Below are 17,775 nucleotides of genomic sequence, written 5' to 3' on the forward strand. Positions count from 1 at the left end.
TACACTCTCTTAAAATCACAAACAATCTCTCATGGTCCCTGAGCACTTTTTCCTTAGTGAAGAAAGCTCTGCTTCCTGAGGAGACTGAAGAAGGACAGCATGTCCGTCATCCTGATCTGGTCTGCAACAGCATCATAGAGAGTGTCCCGACCTGCGCCATCGCTGTCTGGTACTGGCACTGCTCCCCCTGCTCTTTTGGATTGTTTAGTTGAATTTAGCAGTCTGCTCTCAAATTTTCTGTGCCTGTTTTCTGGGATTCTGAAATTCAGGCAATGTTTTTGTTGTTCTTCTGCAACACTATTAAAACTCTGAACTCCTCAAACTATTTTACTTCTCTAAGTAAATCTGTCACACATTTGTCTAGTACAGAATTATTAGATTTCTTTCTTTGACCATAAGCAAGATACACACATTTACTTTGCACATTTACATATTTCTTTGTCTGTTTCTCTCTATCGCTCTCCTTTTCTCAGAGAGTTGGATAAGAGATTAAGGACACTTCCTGAGGCAGAGAATGATTGGTCAGTAGTACATTAGAATGGCCCTACATACATTTCATCATTCCATATCTTTTCAGTGGTTATCAAAACCATTTATACACTTTTGCAGTTAAACAATGTTAAGATATTGATTAGTGTTTCAGTCAAATCAGTCTAACTCTGAAAGTATGTGTTTACCTTCCATATGAGACGCTATTTAAGACTACACCCACATCAGATTTTGCAATGAAAATAAAAATGATAAAACAAACAAAGGGAAATAGTCAGTGTACACACACACACACACACACACACACACACACACACACACACACACAGTCTGCATAATAAAACAAACTTTATTTAATAGTCCACAATTTGGTAAGGTGACCTGCAATTTAAAATCCACATTCCACAGTCTGCATTTCTCAAGCATTGCAGATTATTATTATAATGTTAAGTATAGAGACGATCTCTATGCTGCATTAGTTCTGCTGTCCTACTGCAGAGGTACACGTGGTCAAAGTGCTGTGTGTAGGGGTAGAGAGAGAGAGAGTGAGGGAGAGTGTAGAGAGGGAGGGTGGGAGTGTTAGAGAACAATAATCAAATACAATAGAGCAATCTAGCCAGAGAGACCAATGAAGACTTTGTCCCTAGGGTGTGGCAGTCACTGCTATAGGTGTGTGTGTGTGTGTGTGTGTGTGTGTGTGTGTGTGTGTGTGTGTTCCTGTCTTGGAGGGGATCGAACACTTCACTTACCATAAGGAGGCAGATGGCGGATTCAGGCATCAGCTGTATAGCCATGCTCCCCTGCTGCTCCCTCCCTCACCCAAACCTTAGACGCACTGCACAGGTAACACCCAGCACCTCCAGCACACTGGCAATGCCCACGAGACCCCCAGCACAGTGGCTCTCCGCCGTAACGTTCAGAAAACGCAAAGTCAAGACTCAAGCAACACCAGCTTCTGGGCTCCAGGCAGAGAGTTGTAGTGCAGCCTGCTCCTATTGTCCAATGCCTTGCAAGCGCTGGCTGAAAGGTCCACGTGCCAGCCCCTTGTCTTGTCGTTCCGCACAGTCTTTCCCTCTTCCGTCAGGACCCCCGGCTGTTCTGTCTGCGCTCTCTCACACACTCCTGCTTCTGTGACATCCAACGGCCAGTTAAAGCTCCCTCCTCCCCTCAGAATGGGTGCTGGGACATGCACACATGCGCGTATGCACACAAACACACACACACACACACAAACACACACACAAGCACTGGCTCCCCTCCTTCTCTCTCCCCTTCATGCACACTCTCACAGGAATGGTGATAGGACATGGATCGGCTTCTCGGGTGGAGAGGAGGGGCAGCAGAAGCCCATACATCCGCTTGTGTACTTTTCCGCTCCCAAATCCATCGCATCACACTCCTAAAACCAGGGCAATGAACAAGAGAGAAAGAGGGAGAAGGAGAGAGGAAGAAAGAAGGAAGGAAGAGATCAGTCTCACCTCCAGACTGCCTCTGAACTCATTTCAAGCTCTGCAAGGCAAAGGCACTGGCAAATACAGACACGAATGCATACACACTCACACCTCAACCCCCCCCTCCACTGTTTGTACATGAGATGGTTCTTATAGTCTTTTTAACCTCTTGTTTGCTAGCAGAAAGCAAATAGAGCATATAGGGATAAGAGAGAAAGAGAAAGAATGACATAAAAAATAAGAATGAGATAAAAAGAGATCCAGATACATGAAGCACATGTTGATGAGGGTTGGACTTGCAGAGGCCACATGGCAGTCACGTTAGAAGTGTTGATGCAGTAACTGCATCTGCAGCTAAACTAATGCTGCGTGCGTGTGTGTGTGTGCATGCGTGCGCGGGTCTGTGTATATGTGTATCTTTTTCCATTCTCCACCAAAAAGAGGCCAGGAGGCAATTGTCTCTCTAGAGATGTAACACACTTTCTGCAAACATATCATCAGATAATGGCAGAACACCTTACAACACACCAATGCATATCTGTTTACATATACAGTTGAATCATGAGAGATTATGCAAGGTGAGAATTATGATTTTAATGTCCTCTGGTTCTATGGCTTTTGATACAGCCTGTGCTAACTGAACATGGTTTTTCTTTTCTCCAAGACAATTGTGTCTCAGTTTTATTGCAGCTTAATGGTTTAATGCTTGGTTCCTAATATACATATACATATACATGCATGCACCCATACACACGTTTTTTCCTTGACAAGCTCTTATAGGCCTCTGGACTAATTAATCCCCAAGAAAAGTGAAATGACAAATATTTATATATATACACACACACACAGCGCTTCACTTTTTCCACATTTTATGTTATGTTACAGCCTTATTCCAAATTGGATTAAAAAAAAAATAATTCCCCTCAAACTCCTACACACAATACCCCATTATGACAAAGTGAAAAAATCTTTGTTTGGAGTTTTTGCAACTTTATTAAAAATAAAAAAAACAAAAATCACATGTACATAAGTATTCATAGCCTTTGCTCAATACTTGGTTGAAGCACCTTGGGCAGCAATTACAGCCTCAAATCTTTTTGAGTATGATGCTACAAGCTTGGCACACATATTTTTGGGCAGTTTCTCCCATTTTTCTTTGTAGAACCTCTCAAGCTCCATCAGGTTGGATGGGGCGCGCCGGGGTACAGCCATTTTCAGATCTCTCCAGAGATGTTCAGTTGGGTTCAAGTCTGGGCTCTGGCTAGGCCACTCAAGAACATTCACAGAGTTGTCCTGAAGCCAGTCCTTTATTATCTTAGTTGTGTGGTTAGGGCCATTGTACTGTTGGGTGAACCTTCACCCTGGTCCAGAGCACTCTGGAGCAGGTTTTCTTCAAGGATGTCTCTGTATGTTGCTGCATTCATCTTTCCCTGACTAGTCTCCCAGTTCCTGCTGCCAAAAAACAACCCCACAGCATGATGCTGCCACCAGCATGCTTCACTGTAGGGATGGTATTGGCCAGGTGCTGAGCGGTGCCTGGTTTCCTCCAGACATGACGCTTGGCATTCAGGCCAAAGAGTTGAATCTTTGTTTCATCAGACCAGAGAATTTTGTTTCTCATGGTCTGAGAGTCCTTCAGGTGCCTTTTGGCAAACTCCAAGCAGGCTGTCTTATGCCTTTTACTGAGGAGTGGCTTCCGTCTGGCCACTCTACCATACAGGCCTGATTGGTGGAGTGCTGCAGGAATGGTTGTCCTTCTGGAAGGTTCTCCTCTCTCCACAGAGCAATGCTAAAGCTCTGTCAGAGTGACCCTTGGGTTCTTGGTCACCTCCCTGACTAAGGCCCTTCTACCCCGATCACTCAGATTGGCTGGGCGGCCAGCTCTAGGAAGAGTCCTGGTGGTTCCAAACTTCTTCCATTTATGGATGATGGAAGCCACTGTGCTCATTGGGACCTTCAATGCTGCAGAAATTTTTCTGTACCCTTCCCCCGATCTGTGCCTCAATACAATCCTGTCTCAGTGGTCTACAAACAATTCCTTGGACTTCATGGCTTGGTTTGTGCTCTGACATGTACTGTCAACTATGGGACCTTATATAGACAGGTGTGTGCCTTTACAAAGCATGTCCAATCAACTGGATTTACCACAGGTGGACTCCAATCAAGTTGTTGAAACAACTGAAGGATGATCAGTGGAAACAAGATGCACCTGAGCTCAATTTTGAGTGTCATGGTAAAGGCTGTGTATACTTATGTGCATGTGATTTTTTTGTTTTTTTTATTTTTAATAAATTTGTTACAATTCCAAACAAACTTTTTTTACTTTGTCATTATGGGGTATTGTGTGTAGAATTTTGAGGGGGAAAAAATAATTTAATCCAATTTGGAATAAGGCTGAAACATAACAAAATGTGGAAAAAGTGAAGCACTGTGAATACTTTCTGGATGCACTGTATATATATATATATATATATATATATATATATATATATATATATATATATAGAGAGAGAGAGAGAGAGAGAGAGAGAGAGAGTGTTTATTATAATGGCTTTGTTTGCATACATGGATGTCCTTACTTGAGCAGTCATAATTCATAATCATAATAATTCACTAAAATGATTCATTATAGCTAATGTTTTGAAATAATGAAATCATAGTGTCTGTGATTTCTTTTTTGTGTAAAGTGTCAGACTTTGTTTTTACTAAGATGTTGGGCCCATCAGTACCACCCTAGCTGCTAAGAACTGCTACTTCCTTTACTGAGCCTGTATTCCTCTGTTCACCACACTGCACTCACACTCAATGTGCAACACAATTAATGTGTGAAGAATTGTGAGTTTACTAAAATCTAATGGCTTTAGTTCACTCATTACACTTTAGTAAATCTAAACTCCAATTTCTTTTTTCTACTGAAAAAGAGATGAGCAATAGCTAATAATTAGTAATAGCTACTCTGCAATCTGAAATGTTTTTTTGTTTGTTTGTTTGGCATACATATTACCTCTTGGATTTTAAAGTTCTTTGAATCACAAAGAAAAACAATACGAGACAGTATGATGCTGCAGTAATTTAATCAAAAGAACAAAATTGATTATTCAGAATAAATTAACAGACAGGAATTAGGTCAAACCTTCTAATCATGTTTTTGTCAAATGTAATACTGTATACATACTACATTAAAATGACAGAAAAAAGAAAAGAAAAGTATAGGAAAATGCACTATTAAATGCACAATTATGAAGTTATGCATATTGGTCAGCATCATCCTCAGTTATAGCCTTCATCTCAGTTGCTGGTTTGTCTTCCTCCACCTTCTGAATTGGTTCCTTCATTGCATCTATTGCCTTCTTCAGATTGAGATTGTCCTTTTCACTCAGTGGGGCCAGTGCTGGGGTAAGGATTGTCTTGATTTGAGTTATTCTTTCCTCGCATCTGTTGTAAAACTCCTTCCTGTTTCTTGCTGCAAGGCTGTTGATACCATTTTGGGCAGATTCGCATTCCTTCCCTAACTTGTCAATCTCTGCAAGGAACTGAGGTGAGTTTGGATCCATGGTCATCAGTCTTCCCAGAGTACTGACATTGTTCATCAGGTACTGGACAGACACCTCAGTGTAAGTGGTAGACATCATGTTAACCAAATAGGCGTAGGCAGAAGCATTCAGAGCATTAGTGTAGATTTTGTCTTTGACAAACATGCTGTAGGTGTAGTTGTTCTCTACAGCTATTTCAACAGTCTGCTTAAAATGTTTAAGATTTTCACTAAGAGTGGTCTTAACAATGTTTGAAATGATCTGAAAGAAGTGCACCAGTTTCTCCCACTGTTCTTTCACCTGCCCCATGATTTCCAGGCCTTTCGCTAGCACCACAATTCTCTTGTTGAAGTCGATCTCCTTGAGATTATAATGTTTCAGCTCACTCACAATTTCAGCAAGAGCTTTTTTCTTCTGATCCAAGTTGTCCATAGACTTCTCGTTCCGTTCATTTGCAATTTCTAGCTGGGTTTCAGCCATTTGTAGACGTAGATGAGATTGTCTTAAGTGCATCTGGACCACATCTGTATTTGCTGAGTCATAGATTTGCTGTTGACTTGACTTGGGGGGTGCTGTCAAGAAAGATGGCTGATTTGTAAAAGACTTGCTTTTGGAATAAAAGGCCATGGCCCTTACATTCAGTTCGTCAATGGCTTTAATAAGCTCCTCTGTTTTGGCATCATCACATTTCCCCTCTGGAGCATATTTACCTAGCTCTGTTAAAGTGGAGATACCCTTGTCACAGATGCCTAGTGCCTCGGATTTAATCGGGCATTCAGCTTCTTGCTGTATATCTCTGCTGACTTGCTGAAATAGTCCCACCAAGTAATCAGACTTTACCGTTTGCTTCTCCTGATCATACACCTCAGGCCAATTTATTTCCTTACCTTTGCAAAGTTCTTCCATTTTCTCAACCACTAGTAGAAATGTTATAGATTTAGAAAATATGTTACTTGTTGCCAACATTTCATCCACGTTACTCTTCATTCCAGTGGCCATGTTTCTGTGGCTTTCAGGAGTGCCTTTTAAGTTTTTGATCACATGTGTTATGGCTTTTGGTGTAATAGTGTCCGCTTGGAGATAGGTTTGGATAATTTGTCCTGGAAGAAATTCTGTTGCAAACGCACAGGCTATTGATATTGCTTGCTCTGACATACTTGATATTAGCTTCAGGCCAAAAAGGCCCCATCCACTTGGCAAATCTTTCATTGCTTGCTGGTAGGCCCTTCTGTCCTCAGCTAATCTTTCATTAGCCAGATTGAAAGCAGCCTCGGCCCTGTCGCTTGCCTCCTTAGCTTCAGCCCGTTTAATCTTTGCTATCTCAATGTTTTTCTTGATTTCTTCCATCTCCTCATCATGACTCTGTCTTGCATTCACCAAAGCCTCCACCAGTTCTTGCATCAGCTTGATGATATCTGAGAATTGTTTCTCAGTCATGATGGCCAGGTTTAAGCATTCTGATGATATGTGCGCAATGTTCTGAAGCTCAGCTGGTAAGAAGGCTTGGACAAGACCATCATCCTCCTGTATTATGAGCCCAACTGAGTTTTTGATGTACTCTGGAACCTGTCCGGTGTACATACGAATTTGGTCCATGTTCTTGTGAGCAACATTAAAGGCTTGCCAGCAACCATTACATACTTGAAAGAGGCAGGCCCTAAAAGAATTGGGGTATCTGATGAATTTGAACCCGTCTTTTGGTGGATTTTTATTGATGGAGAAGTCATCTGCAGCAGAAATGCGTACCAGCTGAGCCAGTAAATCGATGGAGACGGGTGCCGGCAATAGATACTGCTCCCAGTTAGCATAGGGCTGCATCAGCAGCATGATGTCATTTCTGTAATCCTGTGCTTTGGTGAAACTCTTAGTAGCTTGGTTGAGCTTTGACAGCGCCATTGTTTTCCCTAAAATAGAGTAAGGCAGAAAATTTGTATAACATAAAGCCATAATAAGACAATCAGGAGATTCAGCATTTATTATTTCTGTACTATAAAGCAGTTAGCACTAACAACAACAGCACCTGCAGTGTTTCATCCACTAAACAATTTCAGATTAGAACACATCATAAGTTACATGTGGTTGCTTAGTAGTTTTTTTTTTCCTTCACAACAAGTGAAGTAAAATTAGTAGAAAGCAGAAAATAATACTATTTTAACTACCCACCATTTTACAAAATTAATACTCTTTGATTGAGGAGCATTTAAATGCTTTTTTTCATAAACATTGTTTTTTCATAAACTTCATTATGGTGTAGACTTCAAGAAATTCACTATACAGTATATTTCATAAAAAAGTTGATGAATGTAAACAGAAATTCATATTATGCAAACATAAACTCACAGAAATCTGTAGAGGATAGAATAGAACGGTTTGTACCTGAAGTACTGTGGATACCTCTTGAAGAAGTGAGTAGTTGAAGTAGTAGCCTACCAGACTAGATGCTGTTCTGCTCCAAAACAACAACTTTTATATCATCCTTTCATGTTTGTCAGCAAAGCAATATAACTGTGTCCTGCAAAAATATGCAGTCTGAGTTGTAATTCTGAATTCTACAGAACAGCTTTACTTCCTATAACTACTGAAATGTCTTTGTTTTTCGTGTCTTTATTTGGATCCCCATTAGCTGAGGTAGCAGCTGCTCTTCCTGGGCTCCACCAACAAAACTGTGTACTCCCATGATCATAGTTGGTAACTTGTTCCATACTGTGGTGACCAAGACAATACAGATCTGCACGCTGCACCTGTTTTGGGTTTTGGTTTAACTAACCTGCCTGGCAGTGTGACTATGTTGAGCTCTCGCATAATTTATATTGTGTTTACTATCACAGATATTCCTAAAGACGCCCATTAGACCACAGGCCAGCCTCTCCTGAGCTCTGAGCCATGAGAGAGGCATGCTCGCTCTCCTTACTGACAGGGCAGTGTGAGGCTTGCAGATTCATTCTCAGCTAACCAGAACTTAGACAGCTCTTTCCTGACAGCTCCCCTGGGAAACACCACAATGAAAGCATCTAGGGGAGGAGAAACTGCTGTTTTACCATAGACTAAACCCATATATACTTTGTTTTGTTAATAACAAATGCCACAGTAAAGTCAAGTAATACGATTCCGACCATCATTTTCTTGTAAAAATATCTTGTCGATCATTTTTGTCAGTGCTGTGCACGTAGAATGATCTGCTTTATAGGCATGCTTGAAATCAACGATTCATTAAGTGAAAAATAGTAGATTATCTGCTCAAGAACAACTTTTTCCATTAGGTTGCTCAATACAAAAGAAACTAATTCCAGGCAAAACGCACCATTCTAAATTTGATAATAATAGCCCAAAAGTAACACCAGCAACCTTTGAAAGGATGATCAATACACTGTTTGATAATAATAATAATAATAATAATAAGAAGAAGAAGAAGAAGAAGAAGAAGAATTTTATTCTAATTAAGAAATTACGTGCATTTCTTGTTACCCAATGGCACTTTACAAGATCATACAATATAAAAAAGGTCAAATAAAATATAAAGAAGCTTCAAATATATAAATAAGATAACAGGAGGGAGTAAAACTGGTTAAAAAAAATAGACATAATATTGATGCAAGTGCATACTATAGTAACCAATTAAAGGTTGAAATGATCTCAGACAAAGAGATGAGTTATGAAATTCTTGTAAATGAGCAGCTGGAGGAAGAAGCCTTGGGTCTGCAGCTCCAGAAACGCCAATAGTGCAGAGTGTGACGTGAGCGACAGAGAGCAGATGAGTGTCAGAGGGATGGAGACAGAGTGAAGGAAAAGACATATGAGGAACACCAGAAAGGGATGGACAGGTCAGACCATGAGGGCAAAAACCAAGAGAAGGATTTTGTACTGCACACAGCCATGAACAGGAACCCAGTGTAAATGTTTGAGTGTAGTAGTTATATGTTCCCTTAAGCTGGTGTGTGTAAGAACTCCAGCAGCCATTTTCTGAATGTTCTGCAGCTTCTTTAACCCACAGACAGGAAGCCCATAAAGAACAACACTGCAGCAGTCCAATCAACATCGCACAGCACTGTATTAGCCTAATCAGCATCACACAGTTCTGCAGTAGTCTAGCTGGCATCACACAGCACTTCAGTAGTCTAATTAGCATCACAAAGCGCTGCAGTAGTATAATCATCATCAAAAATGCATAAATAAGAAACCTTGTATCAAAATTTGCATGCCTATATCCTTACACATAGATATATTTGCTGACTATTACACCATTGTAACATTTTTTAAACAAATTAATTGCAATAACTAAACAATTGAATAATTTAAATTTAATGTCTCTTATACAATCATAAAGCTGACTAAGGCTGACAACTAATCAATAGGAGAACTTCTACCTTAAAGGATTAGTGTGACGGTTGAGTCTAAGGCATTGTGGGAATTGGAGAAATAATTGAATCATGTAGGTGTAACATAATGAAGAGAGGATAACTTAATAAAACATAGAAGGCTAAGGTTAGTCTAATTTTAATTGGCCCAGGCCATTCACTACCACTAAATGACTAAATAGGGATGTTGTGCCCTCTAGTGGGTGAGTCAGAGATAATTATGCAACAAAAATACTTGTGAAGTCTGGTATGCTTTATCATTAAAGTTGCTATAAGATCTTTTTTGGAAGCACTTTGACTAAACTGTTTTATGTATTTGTAGCTACCAATAAACCTCTCTTGTAGGAGGATATATTCTGTATCTGTTAATTCTATGTGTACATTCAGCACATGGAATCTGCCAACATCCATTCCTGCATGTTCTTTCAGGATCAAGGCCTCTGGAATGGTGACTGATGTAGCAGAGCACCTAGGCAACTTTCAGTATGTGATAAAAATGAAAAATAATATTGAACAAGCTGGTATGCATGCACACATGTGCACACACAAGCAGACCTTTCTTAACCTCTTCTCTTGCCAACCCCAGTTTACCTGTTTCTTACAGTTTATGGAAATTACTGTTTCTCCTTTCAATGTGCCTGTTATTTTTTTTAAATGTTGCTTCTGAGGAACTCACACAAATTTCCCCCAATCAGATATGCTGAGCAGAGGTGGTGTTTGTCCTATTCAGCAGCTTCTTCCTGCTTACTTAGAAGCTTTTGCTCCTATAAGCTTCTTCTGGGCTTTGTGGGCTTTCAATCAGGGACTCTGCTGGGTCACTGGTGTATATGTGCATGTGTGATGTGGGCCCTGTGCGTGTGTGTGTGTGTGTGTGTGTGTGTATGTGTGGGTGTGGAGCCCAGAGAAGGGAGCTGCTCTTGGAGAGGACCTTCTCCAGTGGGTACTGGGCAAAAGCGCTAATCCCCTTCATTGTGAAGTAGAGCCTCCACAGAGGGTCATAGCAATACAGGCCTGACACAGAGCATGGGCTTCTATGTCATACACATGTCCACATATTCACCTTCAAGCTCACTGAGAGAGGCTTTCCTGCCTTCGCAAACAGTAGTCTCATTCATTATGAGAGAATACTTCTACTGAGAGTGCCTTAACTCTAGAACACTATATATTCAAATAAAAGACACATTTGTTACATATGTTTAATGTTCATAGGAATCATTATTTGTGACTTAATATTTTAATTTCAAAGAGCTGGACAAAGACTTTGAGTTCCTCTGAACAGTACATGGAGATCAGATTACATCTCAGTAAGATGCATGATGAGATCTTGTACTGCAGCTTGTGTTTATTGTAGTTTTCTATGGAATGACCATGATATTTGCACTAAATAGATGCCAGTCAGTTCAGTCAGCAATATATATTGCTAAAAAGATTCCCCTGTGTTCTAACAGGCAAAACCTGTATGTCTTGGTTGGATGTAATCATTGAATGTGTTGGATGTAATCATTGAATTAGAACTGAAATTTAATTAATTATTAAGATGCACAAAATATGGTTGTTTTTGATTGTGTAATGTTTTCCTTTTCCACATATGTCTTTTAGCACTTTAGTTCTGTTTAGTGGTTTATATTTCAGTGGAAACAGGTGCTTACATATTCCGCAGAAAGCAAAAAATAAAAACAACTAAACAACTACCAACTAATAAAGATGTCAATTTGAACATGGAAAGTCTTGTTTTGTTTATTCATTTGTTGTTGTGGTTTCTCTTTATGCCGTTCTGTTGATTTGTATCCACTTCATGGCAAGTTGAAAATGATTTGATTCTATGAGACATTTGGAGGAAGTGCGAGTACAGAAAAAAAGCGTGTAACTTAAATGTGACGTTCTTTAATAGGCTGTATCACTTTTTTTTCTGTGAGTCTGTGAGGACCTCATAAAGCATGGCTTGTGGCAAGTGGGTTAGTACAAGGGTAAATATGGGATAGGAGTGTCAGACGAGAGGCTGATGCCTCTTGCCATGAAGCAGACTCTCCAGCAGATCAGAGTGCTCCTGGACTGGGACAGTGGTCTGATCTCCTTCTTTGATCCTCTCAACAACAGATACGTGCACACTTTCAGACAAACATTCACCAAGCAAGTCTATCCATACTTCTATAATGTTTGTCCTGCTAAAACTATGAGGGTGTTACCAGAATAGGCTGCAACCACTAAGAACATTATGCTAGTGTAATGAAAAAAATTGTAATTATGGATGGCCTTTTCCCACTTGGCCAAAGTTTTTGCTTTTGGCTCAGTTTTCCATTGCTCTGAGGTTGTCTGCTTGAAGGATTTAAACCTAGTTTAAAGGTAATCAGACTTTCTTTTGTTTCCTGTGATCATATACCTTCAATCATTTAATGTGATAATGCTATTTCTATTTAGGAGTTGTTTTCCTTGTGCACGCAGATGCATGCAATTGAGAAACCATTGTTTAGTGAAAAGAATCAAATTTGTTGGCAACTTCCTGGATTTTCATTTATTTGCAATTTTCCTCAGAACTGTTGTGAGAATACACACTCCCTGATAAACAAATATAAAAGGTTTATTGTAGATATTTCCTGTCCACTAGACACCTCCAATGTTTGCTGTCTAGCAAATGTCAGCTGGGTTTACTAGTTTCTTGGAAAACCCATATTATGTGCATCACTCTCATGGTAACCTTTATAATCTCTGGACCTTTAGCTTCGCTGTTGATTTTCTCAAATACCCCAATATGGTCTTATGTAGCATTAATGCATGCTTTAAAATCTTCTAAGCCAAGTGAAAAGCACTCAGGTATTTACTCTTAAGTGCTGGTCATACTGCTGTTTTACTGTGATGTTTTCAGTGTTGTGTAATTACTAAATAGGGCTTAAATAAAACCATTGTCAGTGTAAGAAGGCTCAACAGCAGTACTCATCTACCGAAAAAACAAGATGTGAGTTAAGATGATTCTATTTCCCTTTTCATGTACACTGAAAAACATCAGAACAAATGCTAGGATATATTTTGTCTACAAACACATTTCTATTTATGGTCTTTCTTATCTTTTATAGCATCAAGGGTTCTTTGGAATTTCAGCAGAAAATGGAAGAGAGGAAGCTGTGTGTGAGTGAATGCTTGTGTGTAATGTCGTTTTCTATGTTGAGTGTAGCTCTATGATGTACCCTGGAGATCTGAAGTTTGAGAAGAGGACCATGTCTGCTCAGTTGGAGGGGGGTGTTCATGGCCTGCACTCGTAAGTCTTCGTCCTCTCTGCTCACTAAACTCCTACTACCGAATCCATCATGCTCAGAGGCTCTTTTAGGGAACACTCCACCAACTGTCAAGCAGTGCCACAAAAGCACTCAGGGACTGGAAAATAACCTGTGTGTGTCTGTTCACACAGTTTGCAGGCACAGTGTTATGAATAATAATACACAGTAATAGACCCCTGCTGATCTCCACTGAAATCTGAATGAACATGAAGCTGACAATTTATTTATGAATAATTAATTCAGATAAATTGTGGGTTTCTAATAGATAACAGGGTCATGACATAATGAGTAATGCCTCTATAGATTTCTATAGACAGAATTGGAGATCATGACCTCTCTTGTTCTGCTTTTCAAGTAGGGCAGTGCAAAGAGCTTTCTTTGATTATGTTATCAAAGATGTGAAGATGTATCCCTAGGCACTATCTAGCTGAGAAGAGGTCTCTGTCTATTTCTGCCCACTAGGCCGCCATCTTTAATCTCTGTAATGGAGGCTTTATCTGCACTAGATCCCACACTAGAGGACACTCTCAACTGTGGCCTTATGATTGTCGTACTGCTGGGATGCTCTCTCTCTCACACACGGATGTTCGCATACGCTGCTCTATTTTGTTTACAGTTAGGCTTCCTTTGGCTGCCTCTCTGTCTCCCGTGTCCTCTCAAGCAGTGGTGGGACATTAATGCCACTTTAATGGATAGGCTGTGACATGACGCCAGCTTAAGAACATTAACACGACATCATTGGACAACATACTCTTAGGTAGATTAACTTATTCCATACTCCAGAATATGCGCTCAACTCTGCAAATCAAGCAGGTATGTTCAATTCATGCTACTGGGACATGAAGTTTGAAGTTGAAATTGACCTCACATGTATGCACACAAAGTGTCCGAGCTTCTGCTAGTCGCAGGTGGCTATGGGAGCAATCATCAGTCATGTCTCCTCGTTCTATCAGCATGGGTGTGTGGAACTCCCCACGGTCATTTGGTATATGATGCACTAACTGATATGAGAATGTGAGAGTGTAGCATGTATGTCTCAGTGAACTAATTGGTATATATTTTTTTATTTGGCTTGTTTTTCTTTGTTTGTTTGTTCTGTGGTCTTTGATTCAGTGATTTTCTGATCCTGCCTGGCTTCATTGACTTTACCTCAGATGAAGTGGTGAGTTCTTTTGCAAAATGCACCAAAACAGCTCAGCAGGTTTCCTGACATGCCCCATAAGGGCTTACCAGTGTGTGTGTTTCAGTAAATACAGCACATCTAGTAATGATTTAGTGAAGGGGGCGGGATCTTCCTAATTAATTAGGGAGCTGGCGGTCTCCTCTACCTTCAGTGAGATGGAGGAGCTGAGTCAGTTGCCATGTAGTGCGAACACGACTACAACAGAGGGTGGAGTGTGGCATAGTGTAAGAGAGGGATGAAGGAGTACAAATAAGATGTGCAAAATAGGTGGTGTTGGCATCCCAGGTGCATAGGGTGTGTTGTCACAGGCAGAGAGGCTGAGGGGTGTGTGTGTGTGTGTGTGTATGACAGTGTGAGGGAGGAGCGAACCAAAATTCCCATGTGTAATGGATATGGGATAGTATATATTGTGTTATTTAAATTTGGTGTTACATTTTGTGTGTGTGTGTGTGTGCTGGAATGTGGGAGAGAACGTAGGATGTTTTTGTCTGTCTTACCACAGGGAGGTTAAACTGATGCCCTGCTTATAAAAACAGCAATATTTGTGCTTTGAATGAGCACATTCAAGTCACTTGAAGTCAAATTAATAATGGGACAGAGATGTGTGCATATGTGAAAGCTGTCCAAAGTAACACCCCAAACTGTTCTTATCTTTGTGCAATGCATAGTCTGTATGAAAATACAAGCATGAACATAAACAAAGATAATTGTTCTGTAGAAGATTGGTTCCTTTCTGTTACCATTTGCGTCTGTCATTCAGGATCTGACCTCTGCTCTGACCCGGAAGATAACCCTGAAGACGCCGCTTATTTCCTCTCCCATGGATACTGTGACTGAATCCTCCATGGCCATCGCTATGGCTGTGAGTATCCCCCACACACTCAAAACCATGAAGTCCTGTTGCTTTTCCATTTAGCTTTCTGTGATTTTGTATTACAGCTCATGGGCGGTATTGGGATCATCCATCACAATTGCACCCCAGAGTTCCAAGCAAATGAAGTCCGGAAAGTTAAGGTGTCAAACTTTCAGTGAATTGTCTTAATAGGAATATAATGAACAACACGTTGAACACGCAGATTTACACACAAACTTCCCTGAGGCCTCTCATCAGCAGAGCAATATATGGTGTCATGGCAGAAATTCGAGCAGGGCTTCATCGCGGATCCGGTGGTGATGAGTCCATAGCACACGGTCGGAGATGTGTTTGAGGCCAAGGTGCGACACGGCTTCTCTGGAATCCCTGTCACCGAAACCGGCAAGATGGGCAGCAAGCTTGTGGGAATCGTGACGTCACGAGACATTGACTTCCTCTCAGAGAAGGACTATGACCGGCTGTTGGAGGAGGTTTCTGATTCATCTTTGATTGTACATACAATATACAAAAGGTTTTTAAAAACACAAATGAATCACATATGACATACAATGCTTAAAAATATAGGTGGAATAGAACTATCATGAAATTGTGATATTTCTGTGTCAGTGTGTAAGAGGGCAATATATATATATATATATATATAAAAATAAAAAATGTGTATATATATATGTGTGTGTGTGTGTGTGCGCGTAAAATCACATTCTTTAAACTCACATCTTTTTGTGATTTATTGTGATATTTGCCCGGCAATGTCAAAGAGGGAAGATTTAGTGGTTGCACCAGCAGGTGTTTCACTCAAAGAGGCCAATGACATTCTGCAGTACAGCAAAAAAAGGTCTGATTCTTCATCTTTTCAGCTTGAGAAGTGAAACTGCTTCTAAAGGACTTTGAAAGGTTAATTTCACTTCTCCACTTCTTCTCTGAGTAACGGGTCGGTCGTGGGGACGCTTGTTGATTGCAGGTAAACTGCCCATTGTGAACGACAGTGATGAGCTGGTGGCTATAATTGCTCGCACTGATCTGAAGAAGAACAGAGACTACCCTCTGGCCTCTAAAGACTCCCGCAAACAGCTGCTGTGTGGCGCTGCCATCGGTACCCGTGAGGATGACAAGTACCGGCTGGTCCTGTTCGTGCAGGCAGGAGTGGACGTGGTGGTGCTGGTAGGTCTTAAGGTCCTAAAGGGAGTGGGATTAGTCTCCATCCTGAGTATGGTGCCTGAATCAAATGACAAACTATTTTTGCTATGAGGCTGTGTAACACAGGACTGTGATTGGACATAGTGAATTTTTTCTGAAGGCTGTGTCTATTGTTTTAGGACTCATCTCAGGGAAACTCAGTGTTTCAGATCAGCATGATTAACTACATTAAACAGAAGTATCCTGAGCTCCAGGTGGTGGGGGGAATGGTGAGTCACAGTTCTCACATTTGCTTGTTCTGTAAACTGAGAGGGTTGAGGTAGGTAAGAATTGATGGTGTTTGGTTCTTTTCATTTGTTGCTGTGTTCACTTTCATCCTTCTTCTCTCTCGCTCTGTCTCTGTGTATGTCTGTGTAGTAGTGACAGCTGCTCAGACGAAGAATTTGATTGGTGATGGTGTGGATGCTCTTAGAGTGTGGATGGGTTATCTTTGATAAGACATCGTATACCAGAAAATTGTTTAAAAGATGGTAATAGCTAAACCACCAGACATAATAGTGATGGATAAACAGCAGAAAAGAGTCATAGTGACGGATGTAGCAATCGCAAGAGATAGCAACATCAGCAACAAGGAACATGAGACGCTAAAAGAAGAGGAAACACTGGCTCTGGTAGCAATCAGAGCACCAGGGGTTTAGGGACGATGACCATCAAACTGGGAGAGTGGCTCCAGCAGATCCCAGGAACAACATCCGAGATCCTCATCCAGAAGAGTGCAGTCGATGGAACACTTGGGATACTATGCAGGCAAATGTATATATTGTAAATTCCTGTTCTTTTTTATCAACATTCTTAGAACATAATTACTGTTCTAAGTTTACAACATCTGGTCGAGGTTTTCGTTTATTCAAGATGCATCCTGTAGTGCCTTTTCACATTTTTGCACTATTTCTTTATTTTGAGTCAAATGTTTCAAATAAAATAATACAATCCACAAGGAAATGAAAACGAGAATTAAATCAAACTTATTGTTTCAGAAAGATTACTACTCATTCACACACCAGGACGCTACATCTTCTGGAGTATTATGCTCACGTTTCTAAACTTTTAAACATTATAATGTATTTCAGTTATGGAAATCAGTTAAACAGTATAGGAAGGCCTACAACAGGAATGTACTACAAATACCTTCCTACTCCAGCACCCCTAATCGTCCACTCCCAATGGTGGGATATCCCTGAATAACAGTTGAATGCTATCTTTGCCTATATTTGCCTCTGTCTGTCTTTCAGGAGACTACAATATGAGAGTTACACACTAACATAAAAGATAAATAATGAATTAAGTAAATGCTGCACCGGCTAACATCTACTTTCTTCCCTGTTTTATTACCTGTATTATTATTTATAATATTTGTGAGCTGAAAACATGATATCCACCAAAAACATGATTCACTGACTCATGAACAATGTCAACAAATC

The 17,775-nt window shown here is 40.4% G+C and overlaps 1 long non-coding RNA gene and 1 pseudogene across 2 annotated transcripts in view; one reads left to right on the forward strand and one right to left on the reverse strand.

Annotated features, from left to right (window-relative positions):
- Positions 1–17,775, reverse strand: part of LOC145656171 (uncharacterized) — a 119,268-nt gene that overhangs the window by 35,019 nt on the left and 66,474 nt on the right. Inside the window, exon 2 of one of the 2 annotated variants that reach the window (XR_014121867.1) lies at positions 1,239–1,888. This is a non-coding gene — a long non-coding RNA (uncharacterized LOC145656171). Of the gene's footprint in view, positions 1–820; positions 1,889–17,775 lie in introns of those variants that run through there. The other variant, XR_014121866.1, reaches the window with a different exon arrangement.
- LOC118241239 (inosine-5'-monophosphate dehydrogenase 1a-like) lies at positions 13,887–15,722 on the forward strand (annotated as a pseudogene).

The sequence above is a fragment of the Electrophorus electricus genome, unplaced genomic scaffold (assembly GCF_041902795.1).
Source record: "Electrophorus electricus isolate QZ-2024a unplaced genomic scaffold, ASM4190279v1 Scaffold53, whole genome shotgun sequence".
NCBI lineage: Eukaryota > Metazoa > Chordata > Actinopteri > Gymnotiformes > Gymnotidae > Electrophorus > Electrophorus electricus.